Below are 26,537 nucleotides of genomic sequence, written 5' to 3'. Positions count from 1 at the left end.
AGTAGGCGGAGCTGTCTATGTGCCACCAGCAGGGATGATGCCAGCGGCGCGCATCTGAGCTTGGTACACATCCATATGAGCCTCCATTCGTTAAAGTCGCTCCAGCTGCTCCCTCCACTCTAGCTTGAGATCATTCGTGTCCATCACGCGTGTGAGGATCTCCTGATACCTCTCCTGATAGTCGGTCAGATCTTGAGCCTGCTGGTGAAGACTGCAGGTGAGCTCCTTGGTGCCAAACTTGGGTTGGATGAAGTTTGGTGCCACTTCTGCACCTGCAGCCTCATATGAATGCCTTCCTCGAGGTCTATGGATCTACTGGTGGCAGAGACAAACGATGGCTTCATCGTGAAGGTGTGGAAGCTGCTGGCAAAGAACTAACCCAGGTCGTATACGTGATTCTTGTACCACGCTGAGGCGGTCTCGCACCAAACCGCATCGGGATCGACGACTGAAGCATCAGGACCATCGGCGGTGTCTGTCGCTGGAGGCGGCGTCGCCATGGCATTGGTCTACTAAGTAGATGGAGGCGGTGTCGTCACCGTAGATGGAGGGACGTAGTTGGGGTTAGGGACCATAATGAATGGCTGGTCCGTTAAACTTGCAATCTGTGACATCATCGAGGTAGTCGAAATAGAGAGATAGGATCTACAATTCCTGGGGGCACCGGAAGAAACCCTCGCTCTACCACGACCACGACTACGACCACTAGCCTGATTCGCAATATCTTTACCTGTCATCATGTCTGGAAAGAGCAAAATCAGCCGTAACACAGTGAATTAACATAATTCAGATAATTTCAAACAACTCCAATAACAATATTCAGCAATTTAATTCAATAATCCAAACACTTTTCAAAGTTCAAATTCAACTCAATTAGTGCGCCTAAGATGATTTTAAAATATTGGCGAGTTAAAAATAAGAAAACAATCAACAAGAAGCTCAATAATCACTTAGGCCATTCAAGAATTGATATAATGTGATCGATTATGCAAAATAAGAGTTTTAGAGTATGTGATGTTGTGAGCGAAATTTAATTTTCAAATAACCCAATCATAGAAATTGTACATAACACATATACTCAAAACTCAATTAATGAGAAATAACATCTCGAGTAATCCATCATATCAAACAAAACTTGGTAAATTAGAAACATCCACAATCACATCAATGCATCATAACACTAATCATGTAAAACCAAGCATTGGTTTTTAAAGATTGAACTAAATTTTTATTTAGAACTTTTTGAGGCATATTATCTCACATTTGGCATGCCAAATTAATCAAACAAGCAAAAATCAATACCAAGCATCAATATACGATCCCAATTCCAAATCAACAAGCACACCAGCAACAATTAACACAAAACAAGCAGCAATCAAGCAGAATGTAGCAATTCCAATAGCCATATCTTAACAAAATCAATTGTAATATAGTGAATCAACATAATAAGACAATTCAACCACTTTTAGCAATCTCAAAACCAAGTAATCTACACCTAACCTATCTGAACAACCTAAAATCCACTAAAACAGAAAATTAAATCTGACTAAACTAACTAAAACCAAACTAATGAACCGATACTGACTAAACAGAGTTTAATAAAAAACCTGTGATGCAGGGCAACAGATGGAATAGAAGAGAGAGAAGAGAGGGGTTGCAATGGCACTATGTTGTTGCTGGAGTGAAAAGCTACAAACGTTGGTTGCCGAAGGCTGGGGAACTTGCCAGGAGACTAGGACAGGGGCTTCCCTCTTCTGCTGTTCTGAAGGATGGACTTGCGACGAAGCTAGGCAGCACCGGCACAATAATGGTATGAATAACAATGGCTTGATAGCTTGCATGTATTGGCTTTGTGGTACGGCACAAAATTTCTGAGAAGGGAGAAGATTGATGGTGAAATGGCAACAAGAGAAGAAGAAGAAGAAGGGAGAGGTCTTGGTGGTGGGTTGATGGCGACGGAGAGAGGGCTATGATAGTGGTGGTTTTGGTGGCGGCAAATGGTGGTGTTAGGGAGAAGGGAGAAAATGGATGAATGAGAGAGAGAGTGAAATTCAAATGACGAGGAAAGAGGGTTCGCATTTTGAATTTACAGCCCAATTACCGAAAAAAATCTGACAGTAAACCATTACGGGTCTCTAAAACACAGCGTTTCACTAAGTGCGTTTATCGTTGGAAAAATCTAAAGGCAAATCCAACCCTAAAGGATGCACCAATTTATTTTTGTTTCCCACCAAATATTACCGGTGGATTTACTGTCGGAAACTAAAATCCGCTGGAAGTTACCTAACCTTACAAATTCGACGTTGTTACTACCGGTAAATTCAACGGTAAATCCGCCACTATTCCGCGATGCTAAATCTAACAGTAAGTGCATAAACTATCAGCAAGTGCACCGGATCGTACCAAGTAATACACAGGAGTGAGTTATCATTCTCACGAGGATTAACAGATTAAGCAAGCGATGATCAATTGATTATTCTAGTTAGATAAGTAAAAATGAGGGTTTTCAAAAGCAAATAGCATAAAATAGTCAATTAAATAAAACAAACAGTAAACGTGTGAGGAAATAATATGAGAAAAAAGTTAAGGTGTCGGAGATATTTAAATTTTCAGATTAACAATTATCATTATCTACTTTGATCATGCAACGATATAATTCATGGAAAACCTTAAGTAATTGAACCCTAATCCCTTGGCAATCCAATTTCTCCTAATCTAATCAACCTTCAATTCCTTGAACAATTAATTTTGTTACGAGATTAAATACAATTTTTTATTTAAAAGCCACACAATTCTCAAGAACCAATCCTAATTGATTTTATGTCACCTATCAAATTAGTTTCAGAAAATTGAAGAATTATGAGAAAGGGTTTCTAGTTTAATTCCAAAGATTAACTTTTCCAAGATTCAGAGGAATTCAATTAAGATTAGAGTTATTTTTCAATACACTCTAATCCTTAAGATGAAGAACGAAACTCAATTCTTGAATAAAAACCATTGCGTTAATCAAAATAGAAGAACAATAGTATTAATCCATCAAGATAAATAGAACTCCTAACCTTAACAATGGTGGTTTAGTTACTCATGATGCAGAGAAAATAAAATCCTAATTGTGTGTAAAATAAAAAAAGGAACGAAGAAAAATAGAAGAGAAAGCCAGAAACGGCGCTTTAAAATCAGCTATTTATGGGCTTGGGCCGTGTTGGCATTTAGCACCACCACACAATTGATGCTAATTTCTCACTTAGTGCTACGCATCTGGCATTTAGCGCCAGTTTGGTAGCGTTTAGCGCTAAGATTCCTGCAAGAATCCGAAGGTGGGACGCGAATTGGCATTTAGCGCCGTGATGCTAGAGTAAAGTTATGGACTATTATATATAGCTGGAAAGCTCTAAAAATTGGCTTTCTAATGCCACTAGAAGTGCATTATTTGGACCTCTATACCTCAAGTTATGCACATTGGAGTGTGAGGAGGTTAGGATTGACAGCATCCACGAATTTTCTTTGCACTCGTCTTCAATTCTTGGTTCCTCCTTATTCTTTTTCTTCAAGTTTTCAACACTTTCCTACATAAATCAATGCTCAAAGAAACTCCAAGAAACATTGATTAAAAGCATATGAATCTAAATAAGACTAAGAAAATCACTAACTTTATTCAAAGAAGTAATAACTAAAAACAACTAAAGATGCTCATACATGAATCCGCCAGTACAATGGTTTAATGAAACGCATCGTTTTGGTGAGTTACCATCATTTTTTTTCGACAGTAAATCCTAGGGAGAATTGGTTATTGTAATCTATTGAAAGATAGTGAAATTCCGTCACTGTTGTGATGGAGACTGGATGTAAGCTACATTGCACTGATTAGTTGAACCAGGATATATCTATGTGTCATTCCTCTTTCTTTTTTCTATTTCTGGTTCTGCATAATAGGAGACAAAACTAAATAATCTCCTGTTTATTCTATCCTTCTACACTTTTCTGCATCATACATTGCTTGTATCTCTGTTTTGGCTCTTAACTCGTCCAGAGACAAATATGAAATATCTCCAGTCTTCTATTCAAGATAACTCAACAAAATCCAAGTTTAAAAGCAAATTAAAAGAGGCCAAGATTCAATCCCCTCTTCTTTTAGTCACTGATATCCATCAATATTGGATTGAACTTTTGTGTTGATGAGTTATATCGTAACCTTACAAATACCGATTGTTGTAACCTCTCTATTCTCTACATCGTTGATAGATATATAATAATTTATTATCCAATTATTTTAGTTTTTTTAATAAATAGTTTCATGACATGTTAGAATTAAATTAGAGTAAAGTATCATTTTTGTCCCCAACATTTAGAATAAGTCTCAAAATTGTCCCTAACATTTGAATCGTCCTATTTAAGTCCCTAACATTTCAAAATTGACTCAATGTTATCCTGCCGTTAGGAATCTGTTAATGGAATTGACGGCGGGACAAAATTGAGACGATTTTAAAACGTTAGGGATTTAAATAGGATGAACAATTGGGCACAAAAATGATACATAGAAATAAATTTTAGTTTTATCCTTCAATAATATCAATTTCTTACGGTACATAGTTATTCAATTATTTTTTAATAACATCTAAATGAAGCACACTTAATCACGTTAATTATATTCTAAACAAATTTATTCTTTTATATTTTTTACTCAGGATAAAATGTTTGTAGAATGACTAGTACATAAATTTATTGGAAAAAAATGAGACATATACAATAAAGTAATGTGATTTTAGTCATTTTACAAACATTTCATGATGAGTAAAAATCTTTAAGATTAAAATTATAAAAAAAGAAATTTATTTAGAATCAAAGTAACGTGATTAAGTGTAATTTATTTAAATGTGATTAAAAAAAAATTGAACAACTGTGTACCATAAAAGATTGATATTAGTGATGGATAAAATTAAAATTCATTTCTATGTATCATGTTTGTCTCCCGTGTGCGTCCTATTTAAGCCCCTAACGTTTCAAAATCATTTCAATTTTGTTCCGCCGTCGATTTCGTTAACAGATTCTTAACGGCAGGATCGGACAACATTGAGTCAATTTTGAAATGTTAGAAACTTAAATAGGACAATTCAAACGTTAGCGACAACTTTAAAACTTACCCCAAACGTTTGAGACAAAAACGATACTTTACTCATTAAATTATTATTTTCCTTAGTTAAAAAAATAAATATAAGACAAATAAAAATAGTAGATATCTCAATATATATATATTAAGAATAACATATTATTTTGGTCCCTAACATTTGAATTAAGTCATAATTTTGTCTTTAATATTTGGAACACCTTATTTTAGTCATCTAGATAAAATTAAAATTTTTTTTTATCAAAATACCCTTTTTTCATTATAATATTTTTTAGGTAGCATCAAAAATCATAATTGTAATGGTAACAGTGGTAGTTCTAGTGATTTGAAAGTAAAAATAATAAAAGAATAAAAAATAAACAAAAGATAATAATAAAGAAAAATATTTTTTTAAAAGTAAAAAATTTAAATTTTGATTAAAAAACAAAAATAAAACAAAATAAAATATTTATTGAAATAAAATATGATATTTTAAATATTACCGACAAACTTAAAACTTAACCAAACACTACAAGAAAAACACACATTCAGGTACACTTGAAAAGTGTAGCCAAAAGTGAAAAAAAAATGATGCCTTAGGTTACGGCTACGCTTTTTGGGGTGATTCCTATTCGACCGTTGCCTATTCTCAAAGGCTACGCTTTTCTGCACCAAGGGCTACGCTTTTGGCATTTGGAAATAGGCTACGCTTTTCAAGTGATGCTATCCAAGACCAAAGGCTACGCTTTTTAGCTTTCATTTTTCCAGAATAGGCTACGCTTTTTAACGCTACTGCATCACTTTAAAGCGTAGCCACATTGTATACCATAGCTACTTTTTATAAGCGTAGCCTTAGATCCCTCTTTTTTTTTTGTATACTATAACTACTGTATATAAGTGTAGCCTTAGGTCCCTCATTGTTTTTTTTTATTTTCTATATATATATTCTAATAATTTTTTTTCTAAAACCTAATATTTAGTAATATGATTATATATATAATCCTATTTTTTTAATTAAATTAGTTAAAAATTATAAAATAAGAATAAATACATAATAATACCATACAATATTCTTTAAATAATAAAAATTATCTTTTAACAAAATATATTTATAATGAACTAAAAATATTGGGATGATCATAAATGAGTATTCATACATCTCACACTAAATTAAACATACCCATATCAAAATATACATTAGACCACTTAGAATTTACTACTAATAAACTATAAAAAACTAAAATATTGTATCCTACATAAGTATCTTCTAATAAAAGTTATTAACCTTCTGATAGAAGAGAAAAAAATCTTGTTCTTTAAATATCTTGTTTGACGGAAGATCGTATTTGGGAGATTTCTGGTTTTTCATCTGCCTCAAATCTTGTTCTGTAGGTTCTGGCAACTACAAAATAAAAAAATCAAAATTATATAACACTTACTAAACTCCTTAAGGCTTAAATTTGAAAGCATACATAGCACAAAAATGGGAAAAAATGAAATTCACAAACAAAATCAGAAACAAGGAAAAGAAGTGTATATCATACCAATTCAATGTGACCCTGAGGGAAATAGAAAACTCTGTCTTGAACACAAGGAACATCCATTAATGGCCCTGCACAGCCTCCATAGCTCTTTAAACAAATCATCACCAATCCCATCTGCCACAAAACAAAACACAAACATGTTAGAAATTTTGCATGGTTTTTTTCAGACCAAAAGTTGGAAACTTTTTTCTCTCATTTTTGCATTAAGCTCTTCCTTAGTAACCTCAATGTTCAAAAGGCAAAAGGGGTCATTCGCTTCATATTAAAAAATTAAAGGAAAACATTAAAAATAAAGAGTCCTAACAACATTAGTCAATTGCTAAAAGAACACAGACATTACTCTTTTTCAGCTCAACACTCACATTAACCAAACATGGTAACAACAAAACCACATGAAAATAAATAAATAAGTGGGAGATATTGAGCAGAGGAAGAGATATTATTAGATCTATTAAGACTTAAAAGAGTCAACTAAGGTAAAGAGTCAACCATAATCTCTTGAAACTCAGCTCCAAGATAGCCACTAGAAACATGGAACCAGTTATCCAATAACAAGTAGTTTGCCACAGTACCAGAAATATATAGATAATAATAAGAGACAATCAAGAAGACATGAAAGGAGAGAATGAAGGGCACAGACCTCATTTTGGATCCTGTTGCATAAAGATTCAACCAATTGATTTCTGTCAAATCCCATATTAACCACTTCCTGAAGAAGCTCTTCGTCAATCTGCAAAACCATGATATTGGTGGATTTTGTAAGTGAATAAGTGTGAGTATCAAAATTGTTTAAGGTGGAGTTAATGTCAAAAATAAAAACCAGGCAAATTGATAAACATAAGGACACTATTCTATTCTTTATTAGAAGGTAAGATAAAGAACAAATATGTTCCTTTTGCTTCACTCAAATTTTAACTCCAGTTGGCACAGTCTCAGAGAAAGAACAAACTTTGAAATGCTGAATTCAATGATAGGAATATTTAGGAACATGAAGCTCAATAGTTGACAATAGTTGATAAATTGCCATGAGCCACGAAAATACTGCAGCATATATAATCCACATGCAACAAAAATAATTAACATGAAATCAGTAAACTACTCTAGACAAATGAATAATAGTCCCCATTAGTACTTGATTTTTGTTTATTAGAACATTACCATTTACCACTACAAAGTAAACTGCTGATTAAGAAAGCAACAATCATTCACATACAGATCCAAGAATCAAGCAGCCGACTGGTCAATAAATATATTATGTAGCCTAACTTATTTGAGAATAAGCATACTCAATGGAAAGGTTTCTGCCATTTAATCACCAAATACAGCTAAAATCAATATCTAACTATTCTAACCCTTACCTCTTTGTTGATCAAATACACAAGACTTGTCCCTGTTTTTTTCTTGAGCCCAAACCTTAACCGTTCCAAGAACCAGAATTTTGGTTACATTTCACAAGGCCATTCGACCAAATTAAACATAGAGGAGAGAAAATCACTCACCTCTCTTTGCTTGTGGTGGTAGTTGTGTTAAAAGAAATTGAATAAACTGGAAAAAATGGAGCAAGAGAATTATCAGAATTTTGAATTAGAGGAGAAAAGAAAGAAGATGAAGTCGCTGTCCTCACCTAGCAAAGAAACTCGAAGAACAGTTGGGTGAGTCGAACGCATCTCCCTCTTAAGCTTCAGTCAGCTCCCTCCTTGGCCATCATTTTCTTTCTCTTGGTGCTATGATTGATGAAGAGCCAAAACTTGAAGAACGCTCCTGTTTTTGCTCCCTGGTGCTTTGGCTATTCCTCTGTTCCTTACCCTCTCTCTACTATCTGTGAATTCATGAGGAAGACAGACGGAGACACAATGTTATGTTATGATTTGTGAATGATGGAATAACTCGCCCATCATTACTCAAAAAGCAAAACAAGTACAATAGTAGCAGTAGCAGTTAACAGAAACGGAAGAGAAGATGAAGATTAATGTGGTTTTTCATTTTGAAGTTTAGGATTTTATATTGGAGGGATGAAATTGAGCCTTGTAAAGGATAGTAGTGTAGAGAATGGTTAGTTAGCTTGTGACTTAATAAAACTGTTAAGGCAATTAAGAATCTAATAGATTTTTCATATTAGGCAAAGCTGTTAGTTACTCATATTATTAATGTATAAATAGGAGTGCAAGTCGTGTATGTAAAACACAATCAATAATATTGCTACTTGATGTATTTTTCATTTCATTCATGTAATGGCAGTGAAACAATTAACAACATAAAATCAGTAAACTACTCTAGAAAAATGAATAATAGTCCCCATTAGTACTTGATTTTTGTTTATTGGAACATTACCATTTACCACTACAAAGTAAACTGTGTTGATTAAGAAAGCAACAATCATTCACAGATCCAAGAATCAAACAGCTGACTGGTCAATAAATACATTATGTAGCCTAACTTATTTGAGCATAAGCATACTCAATAGAAAGGTTACTTAGATATAAAACTACTACTGCCATTTAATCAAAGGATAAACACAATAAGTTGCAGCAACCAAAGTTTAGAGAAATTCAAAAGCATGAGATCTAGAAATATAGCTAAGTACAAGATTTAAAATAATATCATAGTGCAGAAACATATTCTAACAAAAATATACCTCTTTAATCCCAAAACTATGAATACTAATTGTGTGTGTGTGTGTGTGAGAGAGAGAGAAATCAATCCTCAAATTCACCTTCAGAAAGGGAACTACACCTGCCCAATTGTCTTATATAATTTTAGCACCTAGTTCCCTCAAATTGTTATCCAGAATTAGTGGATCCTTACTCCTTAGAAACCCCATGGCATAAGCAGTGAAACTTCTAATGTGGAACACATGTATTACATGTAAAGTTAAAGACTCCCATTTTGAAAAATAAACCTTTTTATGCCTTCCAAGCCAATAAATTTAAAAATGTCTTCATTTTTACTAAGTGTAATTGAAAGACAAAACAAATATACGCAAAATCAGGAACAAACACAATGTTTTGGTCTTCTTTTAAATCAAATTTCTATTATGATTAGAAGAAAGAGACAAAACACACATACTTGCAAGGCTGTAGCTGTCTCCAATGCAACAGTGGGGTTGATTGCCTTACTTCATTTAACAAACTCTAAGACACGATCAATACTCTCTATCAAAATCTGCGAATAACAAAAATTCCAAAGATAAAACAATGAAAACAATAATCTTCTGCATTGGAAAGTTTGATTTCTGTTGATCTAGCGTTTCACAGTTCAAGGTTTATTTTATTTGTTAAAAATGGAAGTCCATACCCTGTCTCTTTACAAGAATTTGTTTCTTTAGAAGATTTTATGAGAATACTTGTTTTAGAATCCTTTAAAATCTTTTTGTTTTTTATATAAAAAGAGTAATCATCTCAAACAATTTCCCTACTTGGTTTTCATAATTTATTAGTAGGCAAGACAATTTTAACAAAAGAATGGTTTGTGCATAAAAGCAAAAAATATAATAACACAGCTTCTGCTATGGACACTCTGTACATCCAGTTCAATCTTTGTTTTAGCAACTTCAATTTAGACAATAAATGTTAACAGCTCTAATTATTTTGCACCAAAAATCATACAGAAGCAAACCTCCGTAAGTGGACCTTCAGGAGCAGACAAACCATAAAATTTTAGCAACAAGTCACAGTAAACTCTGCGGTGCAACACTAACAGAATGAAACCTCCAAATTCACTAGTTCTACTGCACCACAACATTAGCATGCATGTTCATCAATTCACGAGTTCACAGGATTTTGTACCAAACCCCCAAATTGCAACCCTAAAATCGGAATCCTACCCTCTCAGATTTTAGAAACCAAATGAAGGTGAATACATACCTTTTTGACGATGGTGAGCGACTGATGAGAGGCTTTCAGTTGAGGCAGAGTCTTCCTGATGTGAGTGCGTAGCAAAGAGAAGCAACAATGAAGATGAGTGACGGCGTGGTGAGTGGTGAGTGATGAAGATGAGTGAGTGGTGGCGACGGTGAGGGTTGTGCGCGACAGGGTTGGCGAAGGTGAGAAGCGCAGAGATGACGATGGTGAGGGCGAACAGGAGTGATTTTCTTGTAGTGAGTGGTGATGAGTATGGGTTTCTTCGCGATGCTGTAGTGAGAGGGTTTCTGCGCGATGGTGCAGTGAGAGGGTTTCTGCGCGATGGTGGGTGGTCAGTGGCGATGGCGAGTGTGGTGAGAGGGTTTCTTCACGGGTCAGTGCAAGGATGAAGGGGCTTTGGTGGGGAGTGATGACCTAGGAGGGAATTGACAAAATTTTCGCTAAGTGTAGGTTTCTTTTCGCGTAAAAGAGGAAAAAAAGTTACCAAGTGATAAGTATTTTGCTCTGGATACATTAGGCATCACTTTTTAAGTGCACCCAAAACTTAAAAATAGGCTACCCTTTAAAAGCGTCTCCTTTGATACGAAAAGTGAATCTATAGATATCAACCTACGGCTACGCTTTATAAGTGATTTCTATAATACCTAAGGCTACGCTTTTTAAATGATGCCGCATTTGTGTATCCTTTTCTCTTATAAAAAGGCAACACGGAGAAAAGCGTAGCCTATTCTATGAATAGGCTACGCTTTTCAAATGTAGCTTAAAAAAAGTATGGCTGAATGGGTATTTTTCTTGTAGTGAAAATATCAAGGCATAAAAAAATAATTTATCCTTATATTAAAAATGTCGTATTTATGTGGAATAAATATTTAGAAATGGGTGTGTTTCCATTATTATTGGGGTTGTGTTTTTTGTTTTTATCGGTTTTTGATTGTGTTTGTTTTTAAGAATAGGATAAGATAAAATACTAAAAATAAGATATAAAAAATAAAGATATAAAATTTTGTGTTTTTGTATCTGTTTGGTAATAAATTAGAATAAATTATAAAATTTAATTTTGTGTTCTTATATTTTGTTTGGTGATAAACTAGAACAAAATAATAAAAAATATAAAAATATATAATTAACAAGAATAATAAAAAAATAAAAAATAAATTGTGTCATTTATTAATATCTCTGTATTCTTTCTGTTAAGATAGACACAAAATATACTATATCTCTGAATATATTGTCTCTATTCGTATTTTTTCTATCAAACATAATTTTATATCTCTGTGTTTCTATTTCAATGTCCTATATTTATAAACAAAAGCAACTTTATATAGGTAGGATACGAAGTCACCTGTGAACGTAACAGTTCAAACCACTAAAAAGTGTTTCCCTTGAGCTCTTGAACATTTCTCATGTTGAACATAACAAAAGGATGCCAAACGTGTGCATATAGAGTAACTGCAGTTACACTATTATATGTTAAATAATATTTACATTTTGAGGATTCACAACACATGCTAATCGCCTAATCCTATAGCTTCTAGACATTAAAGATGTTACATAATTAAGTAATGAGTAATCTGATTAAAAAAAATTTCTCTCTTTTAAAATCTCTAATTCTCAAATCGGTAATATTAAGAGACAATAATCAAAATTATTTTATTATTTAATTTTATATTTATAATTTTATACGTATAACATTTATAATTATATATTTATTATATCTAAAATTATTTAATTATTTCAATTGTAATTATAAACAAAATAAAAAAATAATTTTTTTTGTTATTTTAGATTTTTTTATAAAAAATTCTAACATTATCGCATAAATCATTTATTTTAAAATTTAAATAATATATAAACAATAAAATTAGACGTTTAAGCATTTTTAAATTAAGTCCTCCACCAAGTTTGTTGCGCTTCTTCACTTTCATTATTATTATCATTATCGTCATCGACGTCACACAAAATACATTTGGTGCTCAGCAGAAAAATTTTTGAAGGACCATGCACACATCCCAAATATTAACACTCAACACTACAACATTTTGGATCTATGCCCACAGTTTTTTTTTTGTCACGGTAAAAAATTGTGACCATAAAAGATTTATGGTCACGGTTTTAAAAGATGACCTAAAAGGTTTTATATATGGTCGCAGTTTTGGAGAGTGACCTAAAAGGGGTATATGGTCACTGTTTTTGAAAAAAAAAATGACCTAAAAGGGACAATGATCACGGTTTTAGGGGATAACCTAAAAGGGTCTATAATCACGGTTTTAAAGAATGACCTAAAAAAGTCTATAGTAACATAAATTTTGGTGTGCAATACAAATTTGTCAGAGAACCAAATATTGACTCACCCAATTATTAAAATACATTTGTAACAAAAATTTATGTATTATGTGCAAATATTTATGTATTATATACAAAAAAATTCTATATTATATCGATAAGTTTGTGCTATGAGTAAAATTTATATCAACAAATTTTCGTGTTCTATAATATAAATTTTTTTACTACAAAAGCGCTGAAAAAAAAATGATGCCGTATATATGCATTTTTTTTTATCGGACTCATTGAACTTAATTTGACTTAGTTATAAAAATACTTATACATATAATATCATCAATATATAAAAATATATAAATAATTATAAACTTGAAAGAACAAAAATAGGGAAGATAGAAATGTTAATAATGGAATGTATGTGAACAAGTTGTTTATCTCCGCATGAAATTGTCAATATTGACCCGGCGTGCTAAAGTTCAATCATGAAAATGTCTATGTATGTCGACGACATGCTAGCTATAATTGGAAGGCATTGTGTCTTGTTATATTGTACAATGCATGTAAGAGTGAAATTATAGATTAGATATTTCATTATGAGAGATATTATATGCTAATATTTTTTATTAATATTAGTTAATATTTTAAATCAGTATTTTGTTTTTATATTATTAGAATTTAAATTTTAATATTTAAAATTTAAGATTTATGTTTTTGTATTTAAAAATTAAAATTAATTAAATATTAACAAAAAATAATAAATTTTAATTTATCGATGATATAATATTTTTCAATCCATTATATATCCCACGCGTTTACACAAAATAAATTAAAAGGGTGTGGCTGACAGCCTATAATATCTGTTTATGCCATGCATGCATGAAAAATTGAAAATACATTGTAATTTGGACAAAATGGAAATAGTTAGAACGAAGAAGATAAACAATCAATGGATGACTGCGGTTCACTACATAGCGTATAAGGGTCAATTCAAATATTCTAAATTCCTAATAAGTTAAAATAGATCTTATGTCATCAAATACATATAGAGGGTCCAATAATGTCTGCGTTTATTAGATATATATCTGTGCGACTAAATGCAGCTGTCAGGCCAGATCACTATATGCCTCATGTAAGTGTGTGTTTTAATATATATTGTGATCATATAAAGTAACAAATAATTATAGATAAATAACTGTTCATGAGTTACTTAAAATATTAGGATTTGTTTTTTTTTAATTGTCCATTTTTGTGATTTTCGGTCTAATTGAGTAAAAAGTAAGAGGTAATCTGCACAAATATTTTAATATTCAAATTAAAATAAGTAAGATTAATAAAAAAAAATGTGTGTAACATATTTGGAGAAGTATGTGATTCTGCTTTATTTATGTTTTGATGTCTATTTTATCTCTCAATTTTTTAGGAGATAACCGATATTTAAATATGGGATAGTGATGTGTTGATTCGGTGGGTGCTGGGATCATGGGTGATACGGAACGTAACCCAAGATAAGATGGAAGATCAAAGAAAGAGACTCCTCTACCTTAATTTGATTTCCTGATGCAACAGTTAAGGGAATCACTCTATCTCACCTGTTCACACTCAAGTTTCTCAAAGAAACTCTGAAAAAATTTCATTCATAAAAATTAAGAAAAAAAAATGGCTACTAGATTTTAGAGGGTTTTTATACCTCTTAAAATTAAATCCCCAACTCATAAGTTCACTAGAATAAAATATGGGTCAAATCATAATTGGGCCTAAAACAAACAAATAACAAAAAATAAAATAAATATAGAATAAATTCTAAAAAAGTGATGTCTCTTTTAATTCATCTTGACTAATGAGAATCTTCAATGCATCTTGTAAAATAGTAAGACGTGTGACTTTTGATAATTGTTAATCATTGTCTTGCCCAATTCTTGATGCATCTCTTGAACACATGATTTAGCCATATTTGCAAAACCTTCTTTTATTCTCTTAGTTGTTGCTCTTGTAATTGGACCAATTGGCATATGACAGTTCTCAGTTTGTCCCATAGGGCTCGTATCATTCCTTCCCTCCTGAAAAAGATTCGTCCTCGAATCTGCATCACAAGCAAAAGGAGATAGGTCAGAGACATTAAAAGTAGCCGATACATTATACTCACTTGGAAGGTCAATCTTGTAAGCATTGTTATTGACCCTTTCGAGCACTTGAAATGGACCATCACCCCTAGGGTCTAACTTGAATTTTCTTTGAGTAGGAAATCTCTCATTTCTCAAATGAACCCATACCCAGTCACCAGGTTCAAAGATAAGTTGTCTTCGACCTTTATTCACCCGTTGGGCTATCAACTTATTTTTCTGTTCAAGCGATTCACGTGCTTTCAAGTGCATTGCTTTAACCTTTTCAGCTTTACCTTCTACATCCAAGCTAACAATATCACTCAAAGGCAAAGGTAATAAGTCTAAAACAGTTAAAGGATTAAAACCATAAACAAGTTCAAAAGGAGAAAACCCAGTAGAAGAATGAATAGTTCTATTATAAGCAAACTTAATAAAAGGTAAACAATCTTCCCAAGTTTTCAAATTCTTACCAACAGCAGCACGTAATAAGGTCCCTAATGTTCTATTTACTACTTCAGTTTGACCATCAGTTTTAGGATGACAAGTAGTGGAGTATAATAATTTTGTGCCTAATTTACCCCATAAAACTTTCCAAAAATGACTCAAAAATTTTACGTCACGATCAGAAACAATAGTTTGGGGAATACCATGCAAACGCACAACCTCTCTAAAGAACAGATCAGCAATATTTGTTGCATCATCAGTTTTATGGCATACAATAAAATGAGCCATTTTACTAAATCTGTTTACCACAACAAAAATGCTATCTCGACCTTTTTTTGTTCGAGGAAAACCAAGAACAAAATCCATAGAAATATCAACCCACGGATGCATAGGAACAGGTAAAGGGGCATACAAACCATGTGGTAAAGACTTAGATTTAGCCTGTTTATATGCAACACACTTAGCACAAAATTTTTCAACATCTCTACGCATGCGTGGCTAGTAAAAATGTTCAGATAACACATCCAATGTCTTATGCACACCAAAATGACCCATCAAACCCCCATTATGTGATTCAAGAACAAGTAAGTCCCTCAGGATGCGTTTGTTTCTGAGAACAGGACAGGATAAGACACTGAGAACAGGACAGGACAAGACACTAATGGATAGAGACACAAAATTTTGTGTTCGTGTATTTTGTTTGGTGATAAACTAGAAGAAATTATGAAAATATAATTTATTCTCATTTTTTTCCTTCAAAAAAGTTTGAGATGAAAAATATAATAATAAAAAAATATAATTATGAAAAATTAACAAAAATAATGAAAAATAAGTTGTGTCCCTTGTTAGTATCTCCGTGTCCTTTCTGTCAGGATGGACACAAAATACACTAATTCAGTGTCTCTGGACACACTGTCTCTGTCCATGTCTCCTCTGTCAAACATGATTTTATGTCTCTGTGTCCATGTCTTAGTGTCCTGTCTCTGTAAACAAACGCAGCCTCACAGAACAAGCAGACACACAAATTCTATTACCACGAAACAGAAAACCTTCATGTCTATAAAATTTGTTAAATGCACTATGTTCACAAGAGGCATAAATAGCAGAAAAGTCAGAATCAGTGACATACAACTCCTTTAAAAACTCAAATCCCAATAACTTAGAGGTAAGTTAGTAATCAAAGCATACCTCCGAGATAAAGCATCAGCAACGATATTATCTTTACCTTGTTTAAAGGCAATCACATAGGAAAATGTTTCAATAAATTCCACCCATTTAGCATGTCTTTTATCAAGCTTACCTTGTCCTTTTAAGTGCTTCAAAGATTCATGATCCGTGTGAATCACAAACTCTTTAGGTAAGAGGTAGTGTTGCCAAACTTCTAAAGCCCGAACTAAAGCATATAATTCTTTGTCATATGTTGAATATTTACGCTGAGCTAAATTCAACTTTTCACTAAAGAAGGCAATGGCTCGTTTTTCCTGCATTAAAACAGCACCTATACTGATCCCAGAAGCATCACATTCAATCTCAAAGGTTTTATCAAAGTTAGGTAAAACAAGAATAGGAGCAGAACACAAACAGTCTTTTAGGGTATGAAATGCAATGTCTTGTTCCCTTTCCTATTTAAATCCAACATCCTTTTTTATAACCTCTGTGAGAGGCGCAGCAATGGTAGAAAATTTTTTTACAAATCTTCTATAAAACCCAGCTAACCCATGAAAACTTTGTACCTCAGAAGCATTCTTAGGCGTTGGCCATTCACGAATAGCCTTTACCTTTTTCTCATCAACTTCAATTCCACTCGCACTCACAACAAAACCAAGAAATATAACTCGATCAATACAAAAAGTGCACTTTTTAAGATTAGCATATAATTTTTCTTTTTGAAGCACTTCCAAAACAGCTGAAACATGTGACAAGTGGTCATCCAAACAAGTGCTATAAATGAGAATATCATCAAAATAAACAACAACAAATTTACCTAAAAAGTCTCACAAAACATGGTTCATTAGACGCATAAAAGTACTAGGGGCATTAGTTAACCCAAAAGGCATTACTAACCACTCATATAACCCATGTTTTGTTTTAAATGCAGTCTTCCATTTATCCCCTGGTTTCATTCTAATTTGATGATACCCACTTTTCAAATCAATTTTAGTGAATATGCATGCACCATATAACTCATCAAGCATGTCATCTAACCTAGGGATAGGATAACGATACTTTACCGTAATTTTATTGACTGCACAACAATCCACACACATTCACCAAGTACCATCCTTCTTTGGAACCAACAAAACTGGTACATCACATGGACTCCTACTCTCCCAAATGTGACCTTTGGCTAATAACTCCTCCACTTGCCTTTGAAGCTCCTTTGTCTCTTCAGAATTACTCCTATAGGCTGGTCTATTAGGAATGCTAGCACCAGGAATAAAATCAATTTGGTGCTCAATCCCACGTAATGGAGGCAAACCACGTGGTACGTCAGTAGGGAAGACATCGGCAAATTCCTGCAACAAAGAGACAAAGCTATTTGGCAAATTTAGGTTAAGGTCAGTATCAGAGAATAAAGTATTCCTAAACCAAACCATAAACAAAGCTTTCTTGCCTATTAAAGTACTCTTTAAATCTCTCTCTTTTGCAGAGAAACACAATTTGCTCTCAACTTTCTCAATTTTTTTTTGTATTTGTACTACTCTCATGACATGGACTCTTTTTTCTTTTCACTCACCTTTGGGCCTTTTGCTATATTCTTTTCTCTCATAGCCTCTTTTCTCTTAGATTTTTTTGTGATCTCACATCCCATGTTCCCCTTGGTATCCTGTTGAAGCTTCAACTGGTCAAGGTAAACCTCCTTAGGTGACAAAGAAACAAGAGTGATCTTGCGACCATTAAAATCAAAGGAGAATCGATTCGTGTAACCATCATGAAATGCTCGATGGTCGAACTGCCAAGGTCGCCCCAATAATAAATGACAAGCTTGCATTGGCACCACATCACACAATGCCTCATCAACATACTTGCCAACAGAGAATGCAATTGTCACCTGTTTGTCAACCTTGATCTCTCCACTGTCATTCAACCACTGCAACGTATATGGTTTAGGATGTCGAACACATGTCAAACCCAATTTTTCCACCATAAGTATACTAGCCACATTAGTCCAACTCCCACCATCAATAATTAGACTACACACTTTTCCACCCACCAAGCATCTAGTGTGAAAAAGATTGTGGCGTTGCTCGAGACTTTCTTCTTTCACCTGCAAATTCAAAGCATATCTAACAACAAGAGATTCACCATGGGCTGCATACTCAACATCACCATCAGGCATGCTATTATGATCAGAGTCATCACCATGATCAGAATCAGACACAATATATCATCTCCTCTAATAACCATCAATCTCCTATTTGGACAATCACTAGCATAATGACCCATACCATGACACTTGAAGCATTTAATATCTCAATGTCTAGAAGTAGCAAAAGAAGAGTTAGAATTACCTTTCTTCTTCGTAGCATCAAGCAATGCATTGGATTCAACACCCTTAGTCTTTGTTGTGTCAGCACTATGAGACTCCCACTTTGGATTAGCATGTGATAATCCTCTTGGTGCTTTTCTTTATTGTTGCCTCTCCACCTTCATTGCCATACTGACCAAATCCTCCATCTCCACATAATGATGTAACTCCACCACATCAGCAATTGCTCTATTCAAACCACCCACAAATCGTGCCATAGTAACCTCAGTGTCCTCTTCTATGTTGGCAGTAATCATAAGCATTTCCATTTCCTTATGGTAGTCTTCAACGGACTTGGAGCCTTGAGTAAGTCGATGTAACTTCTGATGCACTTCCCGGTAGTAGTACGAAGGCACAAATCGTTTCTTCATGAGGCGCTTCATAAGATCCCAAGACTCTATAGGGTGATCATCATTCCGCCGTCGTGTCTTCACTAGTTCATTCCACCAAAGCAAGGCATAGTTAGAGAATGCAACTGCTGCCAAACGAACCTTCTTTGCCTCAGAGTAATTATGACAAGCAAAAATTTTTTCCACCTTACGTTCCCACTTCAAATAAACTTTAGGATCATTTCTCCCTTTGAATGGTGGTATTTGCATCTTGATGGCGTTGATATTGCTATCTTGACTTTTATGTCGAGGTGTTATAACCCCATCAGAGTCATCATCAGAAGGTACATGATTCTGACGCCGATTCCGGAAAGGTCCTTGTTTAGTAATCTTGGATAGTGTCTGTGTCACCTCTTGCTTCCATGCTTCCAATTCAGTCAAGCGATTAGTTAAGTGTTGAATGACCCTTTGCATTAACTCCATGTCAACTAAAGTATCTTCAAAATGAGCTGCCATAACAATGAATCTGTAACAAAAATGTTATAAAAGGACCTCACAAGCACTCGCTCACGTGTTTCACTCAAAGATGGACACTCGTGTTTATTCTCAAAATTGGCTTTTACCCTCTATTAAACTTACCACTATTACCTTTTACCACTCTTGAATCTCTTTGACTGTTGCATTTTAGAAATCAAATAAAAATAAAAGATAGAGAAAATTCGACGCAACGATAAGAGGAAAAGATGGACAGAATAATAAAAAGGGACAAAGACACAAAAGACAAAAGATAAGTATAATAAAAAAATAATAAAAATAATAAGAATAAGAATAATAATAATAACGTACGTAATGATTTTTTTTTTTTGAGACTGTTGCTTTTTTTTTATAAGAACACAACGCTTTTTTTTTGTGTTTTGTTTTTTTTTTTTAGTACTACTGTGTAAACTTCAAAGTATGTACTCTTTTTTTTTGGGTACTCAAGGTGTGTTGGCAAAAGAAAATTTACTAATAATAAGAAGAAACTTCAAAGGGCGTACTTTTTTTTTTTACGAATAATAAGAAGAATGATAATAAAGTAATAAAAAGGAAGGACGAAAAGAATAATGATGAACACAAAGGCAGCAAGGAAAGAAAATAATCCTAGGAAAAGGAATTAAAAGCCAATCAACAAGAAAAGAATAAGATGTAAGGATAAAGTGACTATGCGTGATTGGAAGTTTTTTTTTTTTAATTTATATAGAACACAAAAAGGGTGAACGTAGACTAATGAAAATTAATCTAATACCTAAAATATGATACCAAATGATACGAAACATAACCCAGGATAAGATGGAAGATCAAAGAAAGGGACTCCTCTACCTCAATTTGATTTCCTGATGCAACAGTTAAGGGAATCACTCTACCTCACCTGTTCACACCCAAGTTTCTCAAAGAAACTCAAAGAAAATTTCATTCATAAAAATTAAGGAAAAAAAATGGCTACTAGGTTTTAGAGGGTTTTTATACCTCTTAAAATTAAATCCCTAACTCATAAGTTCACTAGAATAAAATATGGGACAAATCATAATTGGGCCTAAAATAAACAAATAACAAAAATAAAATAAATATAGAATAAATTCTAAAAAAGTGATGTCTCTTTTAATTCATCTTGACTAATGAGAGTCTTCAATGCATCTTGTAAAATAGTAAGACGTGTGACTTTTGATAATCGTTAATCATTGTCTTGCCCAATTCTTGATGCATCTCCTGAACACATGATTTAGCCATATTTGCAAAATCTTCTTTTATTCTCTTAGTTGTTGCTCTTGTAATTGGACCAATTGACATATGACAGTTCTCAGTTTGTCCTATAGGGCTCGTATCAATGGGCCTAAAAAGAATGATTCAAATTTTGTGGTCGGGTCACCGTTTGACCATTGAGATCAGGATTCGGGTCCATTACAATGCCTCTAAATGTGGCGTGCCTGATCTTGGCGATGACGCTTCCGTGGATCTAGATGTCCGTTGTCCTAGTAGGTCACCTAGCAGTGAACGGTCGCCTAGGGATTTCTGATCCTAGAGATCGTGTGTGCACCTTTTGAGGTGTCACGTCAGTTAATGTGAGTGGACTCATTTAATGTTATTATGCTAGTTTTACCATTTTGTCCCTAGGTCCTTTTGCATTTGCGCTTTTTGGAGTGTATTTGTTTGAAAATTGCTTCAGTTATCCTATTTTTCATGTCTTCTTAGTTTCCTCACTCTGTTTCTCTTTTCCTATTTTTCTTTTCTTAGTTTTATCATTTTCACCCATTTCTTTTTCTATTCTGTCATTTTCCTCTACTTTTTGGGCTGCACTTGCGTTTCCTAGGACTGGATTGCTTTTAGTGGCACTTTGTCGTGTCTATTTGCTGTGTTGCTTCCCCTGTTAGTTTTTGTGATCGTTTTTGTCGACTTTTGAGTAAGCATTTTAGTTTCCATTCGTTGATTCCTATTATCTTTACTGCTTTGGTAGTGTATGGGTAGGAACGTCTGGTGTGGGTGTTTTGATAGGCTAGAGGGGGTGCCATAGTCTCTCTGCCAAAATTAGGCTATGATGAGCCAAAAACTTGATACACTCAAATTTTGGCAAAGTGCACAAAATCGCTTTAAGTAATAGCACAGTGAATGAATATCGTTTCCATGAGGATTAAAGGATTGAGCAAGTAACTCTTGATCAAATCTTACTAATTAGATCTACCAAACCTTTGCAAGAAGAAGAATGTGAATCTTGAAATAATAAAGAACAGTGAAGGAGAGTGTTGGTGTAAATAAATGAATGCTTATGAAGTTAAAGAAAGAAACAGTGAATAAAGATGTTAAATGCTTCAGAGATGTTTAACTTTTAGAAAAAAAATCTTTGTGTTTATTTACTTTGATTCATGCAAAATACTTTTAAGACAAATCATATATAATCAAATTATAATTCTTTGGCAATTCAAATTTTCTTTAACTTATTTAATCGCCAATTTCTTGGTCAATTAGTTAAGAAAAATAGGTTAAGCATAATTCCGATTTAACGTCGCACAACTTTCAAAATATTATTCCTAGTCAAGTTGAAAATTATGAGTAAAAGTTTCAGGCTAATTTCCATATTAAATTTTTCAAAGTAATAACAGAATTCAAGGCAGAATTAGAATATTTTCTAATACTTCTAACCATTAAAGATGAAGAATGAGACTAAATATTAAAAATGTATCAATGCATAAATCAAAATAAAAGAAACAATCACATTACTAATCCATGAAAAGTCAAACAGAATTTCCAACCTTTAAGAAAGGAAGTCAAGTTACTCATGATAAAGAAGAAAACTAAACTACTAAATGAGATGCTGGATGAATTCTGATTATCATCTAATTTTGAACCATGTGTTCACTTATTTATATCCTATATTCTACCCTAGAATTCGAATCCAAAAACTAAATCTAATCTTATCTTGGAAAGGATAAGATAACTAAAACAACAATTCAAATCTAATTTGAAACTAAATTTTAGAACCAAATCTTCTCTTTCTAAAAGAAGTTAATGATAACTAATCATTTAAATGTTGAATCTTTGGGCTGAATTAGAGCTTTCTGGAAAAAGATCATGGGCCTGGCACTGGGCTTGATTCTTTGGTGCTAGACTTCAATGCATTTGTGGACCCCTAGGAGTGAGAATTCACGTTGAAGTTGGGCTCCAAATTTGGGTGCTGGGCACCCAGTGTGTTGAAAATCCTCTGAAGTTGGGTGCCCACTCCTAGCGCAGACTTGAGCACTCCAAGTCCGTTGAAGGTGCTGGGCGTTGCTAAACTTGAAGCTAGGCACCACCTTTGGGCACTGGACTTTTCCTTCGGCGCTGGGCTTTGATTGCTGGCGCTATACTTCAGATCCTTAAAGTTAGGTGCCAACTTTTTTTCTCTCCTGGGGGTGCACTTTATGTTTTTTTGTTTATTTCTCTTATCCTGATTACTTTAGAAAAATAAATCCTGAAAATACAATAATTCTTAAACAACTCCAAATATATGATTAGATATAAAAACTTTATTAAAAACATAAAAGCTTCTATTTAAACTTAAAAAAACTACTAAAAATGATATATAAAAATTACTAAAGATGTCAAGGCATCAAACTAATTTTACACTCTTCTAGTTTTAGATTTTCTTGCTTTGTAATAACTTTGATTAGGCTTATGGTAGTGGTGCCCCATATAGGTATGGTGCGAAGAAAAGCTGATAGTCAGTCCTGGGGACTCGTCTTTTTGAATGGAGGGTTCCTCGAACTCATTATTGGTGCATTTCTGATGTGGTGGGGACCCCTCGCGTCTTAGTGAGGAGGATTTACAGGAGCTCTGAGTGACCAGTGTGATCTGTGGCAGAGGAGCACTATGAACTCTCCCTCCCCAATCCGCAGGAGCACGTTTGCTACATACATCTTGGCGCCTCGGGTACCGGATTTGATGTGGGTATAAAATCCCATGTTCAGCATCATTGGGGTCTACTTCTCATTTTTTAATTTTGTTCCCCTTTTAAACCGCTGTAGCATGGTTTCCTCGAAGCTCCATCCTAACAGCTAGACAGCTATTAAGTGCTTTGAGCTTGTGGGTGAGTACCTTTGAATTTCGACTGTGGTGGAGATTTTCTTATATTTCTTTTTGCTTACTGTCTCGATTTAGGAGGGTCAGCACAAGAAGGAATATATGTCCTTCTGAGCTATCCAGAACCGAAAGGTTGTTGGACTTTTTGAAGACTCCTTTCATGGTTTTAAGGAGGAGTATTTAAGGTGAAGCTGAGGAGAGGTTATCATCCTTTATAGTCGACTTTAGAGGGAGAACGGAGGTTTCAGACTTATTGGAAATACGAAATCGGTGCAAACTATTTAGTTAATGTTACTGATGAGGGTTTGAGTTAGGAGAACAAAAATATTACCGACACGTTGTTGGTGGTTTTGGGGAATAATCCGTTGAACTCCCGACATGTGATAGGTGACCAAGAAGCCAGTCATCAATATGTAGCTAGGTAGGTGTTTACCCTTATGCCTTTATTTTTCTTTAATGTTGTTGTTCTCAAGAGCTATTTTCTTTTTGTAGTTAATATAGCTGAGGGAGAGTAACTATGGAGAATTTGATGGCCACCTTCCTTAAGGTGGAGGATAAGGAGGAGCAAACTCACCCCCAGCCCACGGAGGTCACATCTTCAAAAACTGGTAATGATGGGGCCAGAGGATTGAAGTTTCTCAGATCGGAGATGAGGATCTTCACGAGATCCCGAACCCGGAGCCTCCTAAGAAAAGGAACGTAGAAATGGTGAGCAGTGAAGGAAAATAGGTTGCCTCCCCAATTGTTATGGAGAAGGCCTTTGATGCCCTCGATTTCATTGATGAGCATTTGCTTCCCACAATAGAGGGTTACTTTACCGGTTGCGATCTTGTTGCCCAGGCAAAATGGGTTTATCGCTCTCTGCTTCTATCAGTGGTGGTTGTTCGCAAGACGGAGTTGGTCCTAAGCCAGTCTCACGTGCTAGATTGGAAGCTTTGCCTAGCTCAATGCAACTTAATGACTACCCTGTCTAAGTAGGAGGCCGTGAGGTCACTAGGGCCAAGGTAGAGAAAGAGGAAAAGGAGGTCAGATATGAGATTCAACGTCTTATCGACCTCGATACGGCCTTAAAGATACATATTTCCAAGGTCGCACATCGTGTTGAAGAGGTCGAGAAGATGGCGAAGGCTGCCGAAGTTGCGACGAGCGGTTTGAGGAAAAGGAACAAGGAGATCATGAAGAATGCAAAGGAGGTTATTTCTGCTACCGAAGAAGCTTTGAAGTTGCAAGTCTCCTTCCTTTCTCCTGACTTTGATTATTCTTGGATTGGCACCTTTAAGGCTGTCCGTGATGGAAAGATTGTAGACTTTAATGTCGAGAAGAAAGCTTAGGTTTTATTTTATTTTGCTCTATCGTTTGTGTACTTCTTGCCCAATGGTCTGAATTTGTTGGTTCTCTGCTTTTGCCTTGTAGGCGGATGACGGTTGTTTATACTATTTTGGTTAAGTTTTTATGAAGCTTAAGGAGTTTATGTTTTTGTTGGATATCTATTAGTAATGTTTTGATGAAAAAGTCTCTCAATCCTACTAGCCCGGGTTGGTAATTCTAGAGGTCTACGTCTTTTAATCCAAAGGCATCGAAGGCATTCCAAAACAGTATGTTGGAGTCGGCGCTTGTGTCTGCTAAAATTATTTTCACAAGACCCGTTCGACCTTGGCGTGATGACCATAGGTGGCTCATCTGCCAAGTCGCCGAATTCGTAGTCCTACGAGCCGAAGTTGATGCTAGGGAATGGGGTAGCTGTTGATGTTCCAAAATGATTGCCGCGAGAATCTTGAGTTCTTTCTTTTATAAGGATTTGGACTTCTTGCAGGATCTCCTGATTACAACATTGATGGTGATGGTGGGGTCAAGGTCATTATCTTCCCTTGGCACTTCTCTGACAATTCTGGGGTTTTGGCCTTCTCCTACTTTGGGTGATCGGTCACGAGTAGACCTCCTCAGTTCACGTATGATTTTTGTAAACTTAGGGAAATTTCCATCTCGGATAGCCTATTCGAGGGCGTCCTTGAGATCCATACAATCTTGAGTTTTGTCCCCAAAAGCATCGATGATGGTCACAATATAGGGACTTGTTTCCATCAGCCCTCTCCTTTAGTTGTTGGGTCCTTGGTATCACGCTTCGGTATGCTATTTGTTGATATACCTCCGCTATCGGGGCTGCTAAGGGCATGTAATTCGTGAACATCCCAACGTGTGTGGGTAGGGGGGCCTACTTACTTGCTCTTTGGTCCCTTCCCTTGCTGTTTGGGGAAGGCCGCTCGGTCGTTAAGCCGTGTTAAGTGCATTCTGTTTATTGGCCACTAGCACTTGGCTTACTTTTTTGTTGTTAATGTACTTCCTAGCCATGTTTTGAATCTCATGCATGATCCAAACGGACTTCGTGGTGAGGTGCTTTCGAAGGTCTTCGTTCGTCAGCTCGTTGGTTAGGCAAAGGCTGGCGACTGAGTATGTGAGACCATTTATCTCCAAACATTCATAATTAAATTGGTCCAAATACTTCCTTGTCAACTCGTTGTTTTTTTAAGTTACTCCAATAGATTAAGGGGGATATTTTGCCTTGGCAATCTGTGTTGTGAATTGAGCCAAGAACTTTTGGGAGATGTCTGAGAAGTATGCAATGGATCCTTGAAGTAGGTAATTGAATCACTTGATCATGGGGCCTGCGAGGATTACTAAAAAGATTTAGCAACGTACGGTGTCGGAAACACCTTCCAGATTCATTCACTATTAGAAGGCAGTCAGGTGCTCCTGA

At 34.7% G+C, this 26,537-nt stretch overlaps 1 pseudogene; it reads right to left on the bottom strand.

The window, feature by feature from the left end:
- Nucleotides 1–512: 512 nt before the first annotated feature.
- Nucleotides 513–19,462, bottom strand: LOC107615805 (uncharacterized; annotated as a pseudogene).
- Nucleotides 19,463–26,537: the final 7,075 nt, after the last annotated feature.

The sequence above is a fragment of the Arachis ipaensis genome, chromosome B9 (genome assembly GCF_059453495.1).
Source record: "Arachis ipaensis isolate K30076 ecotype BB chromosome B9, ASM5945349v1, whole genome shotgun sequence".
Lineage (NCBI taxonomy): Eukaryota > Viridiplantae > Streptophyta > Magnoliopsida > Fabales > Fabaceae > Arachis > Arachis ipaensis.
Note: the sequence above shows the minus strand (reverse complement) of the source record. Positions and strands in the feature narration are given on the sequence as shown.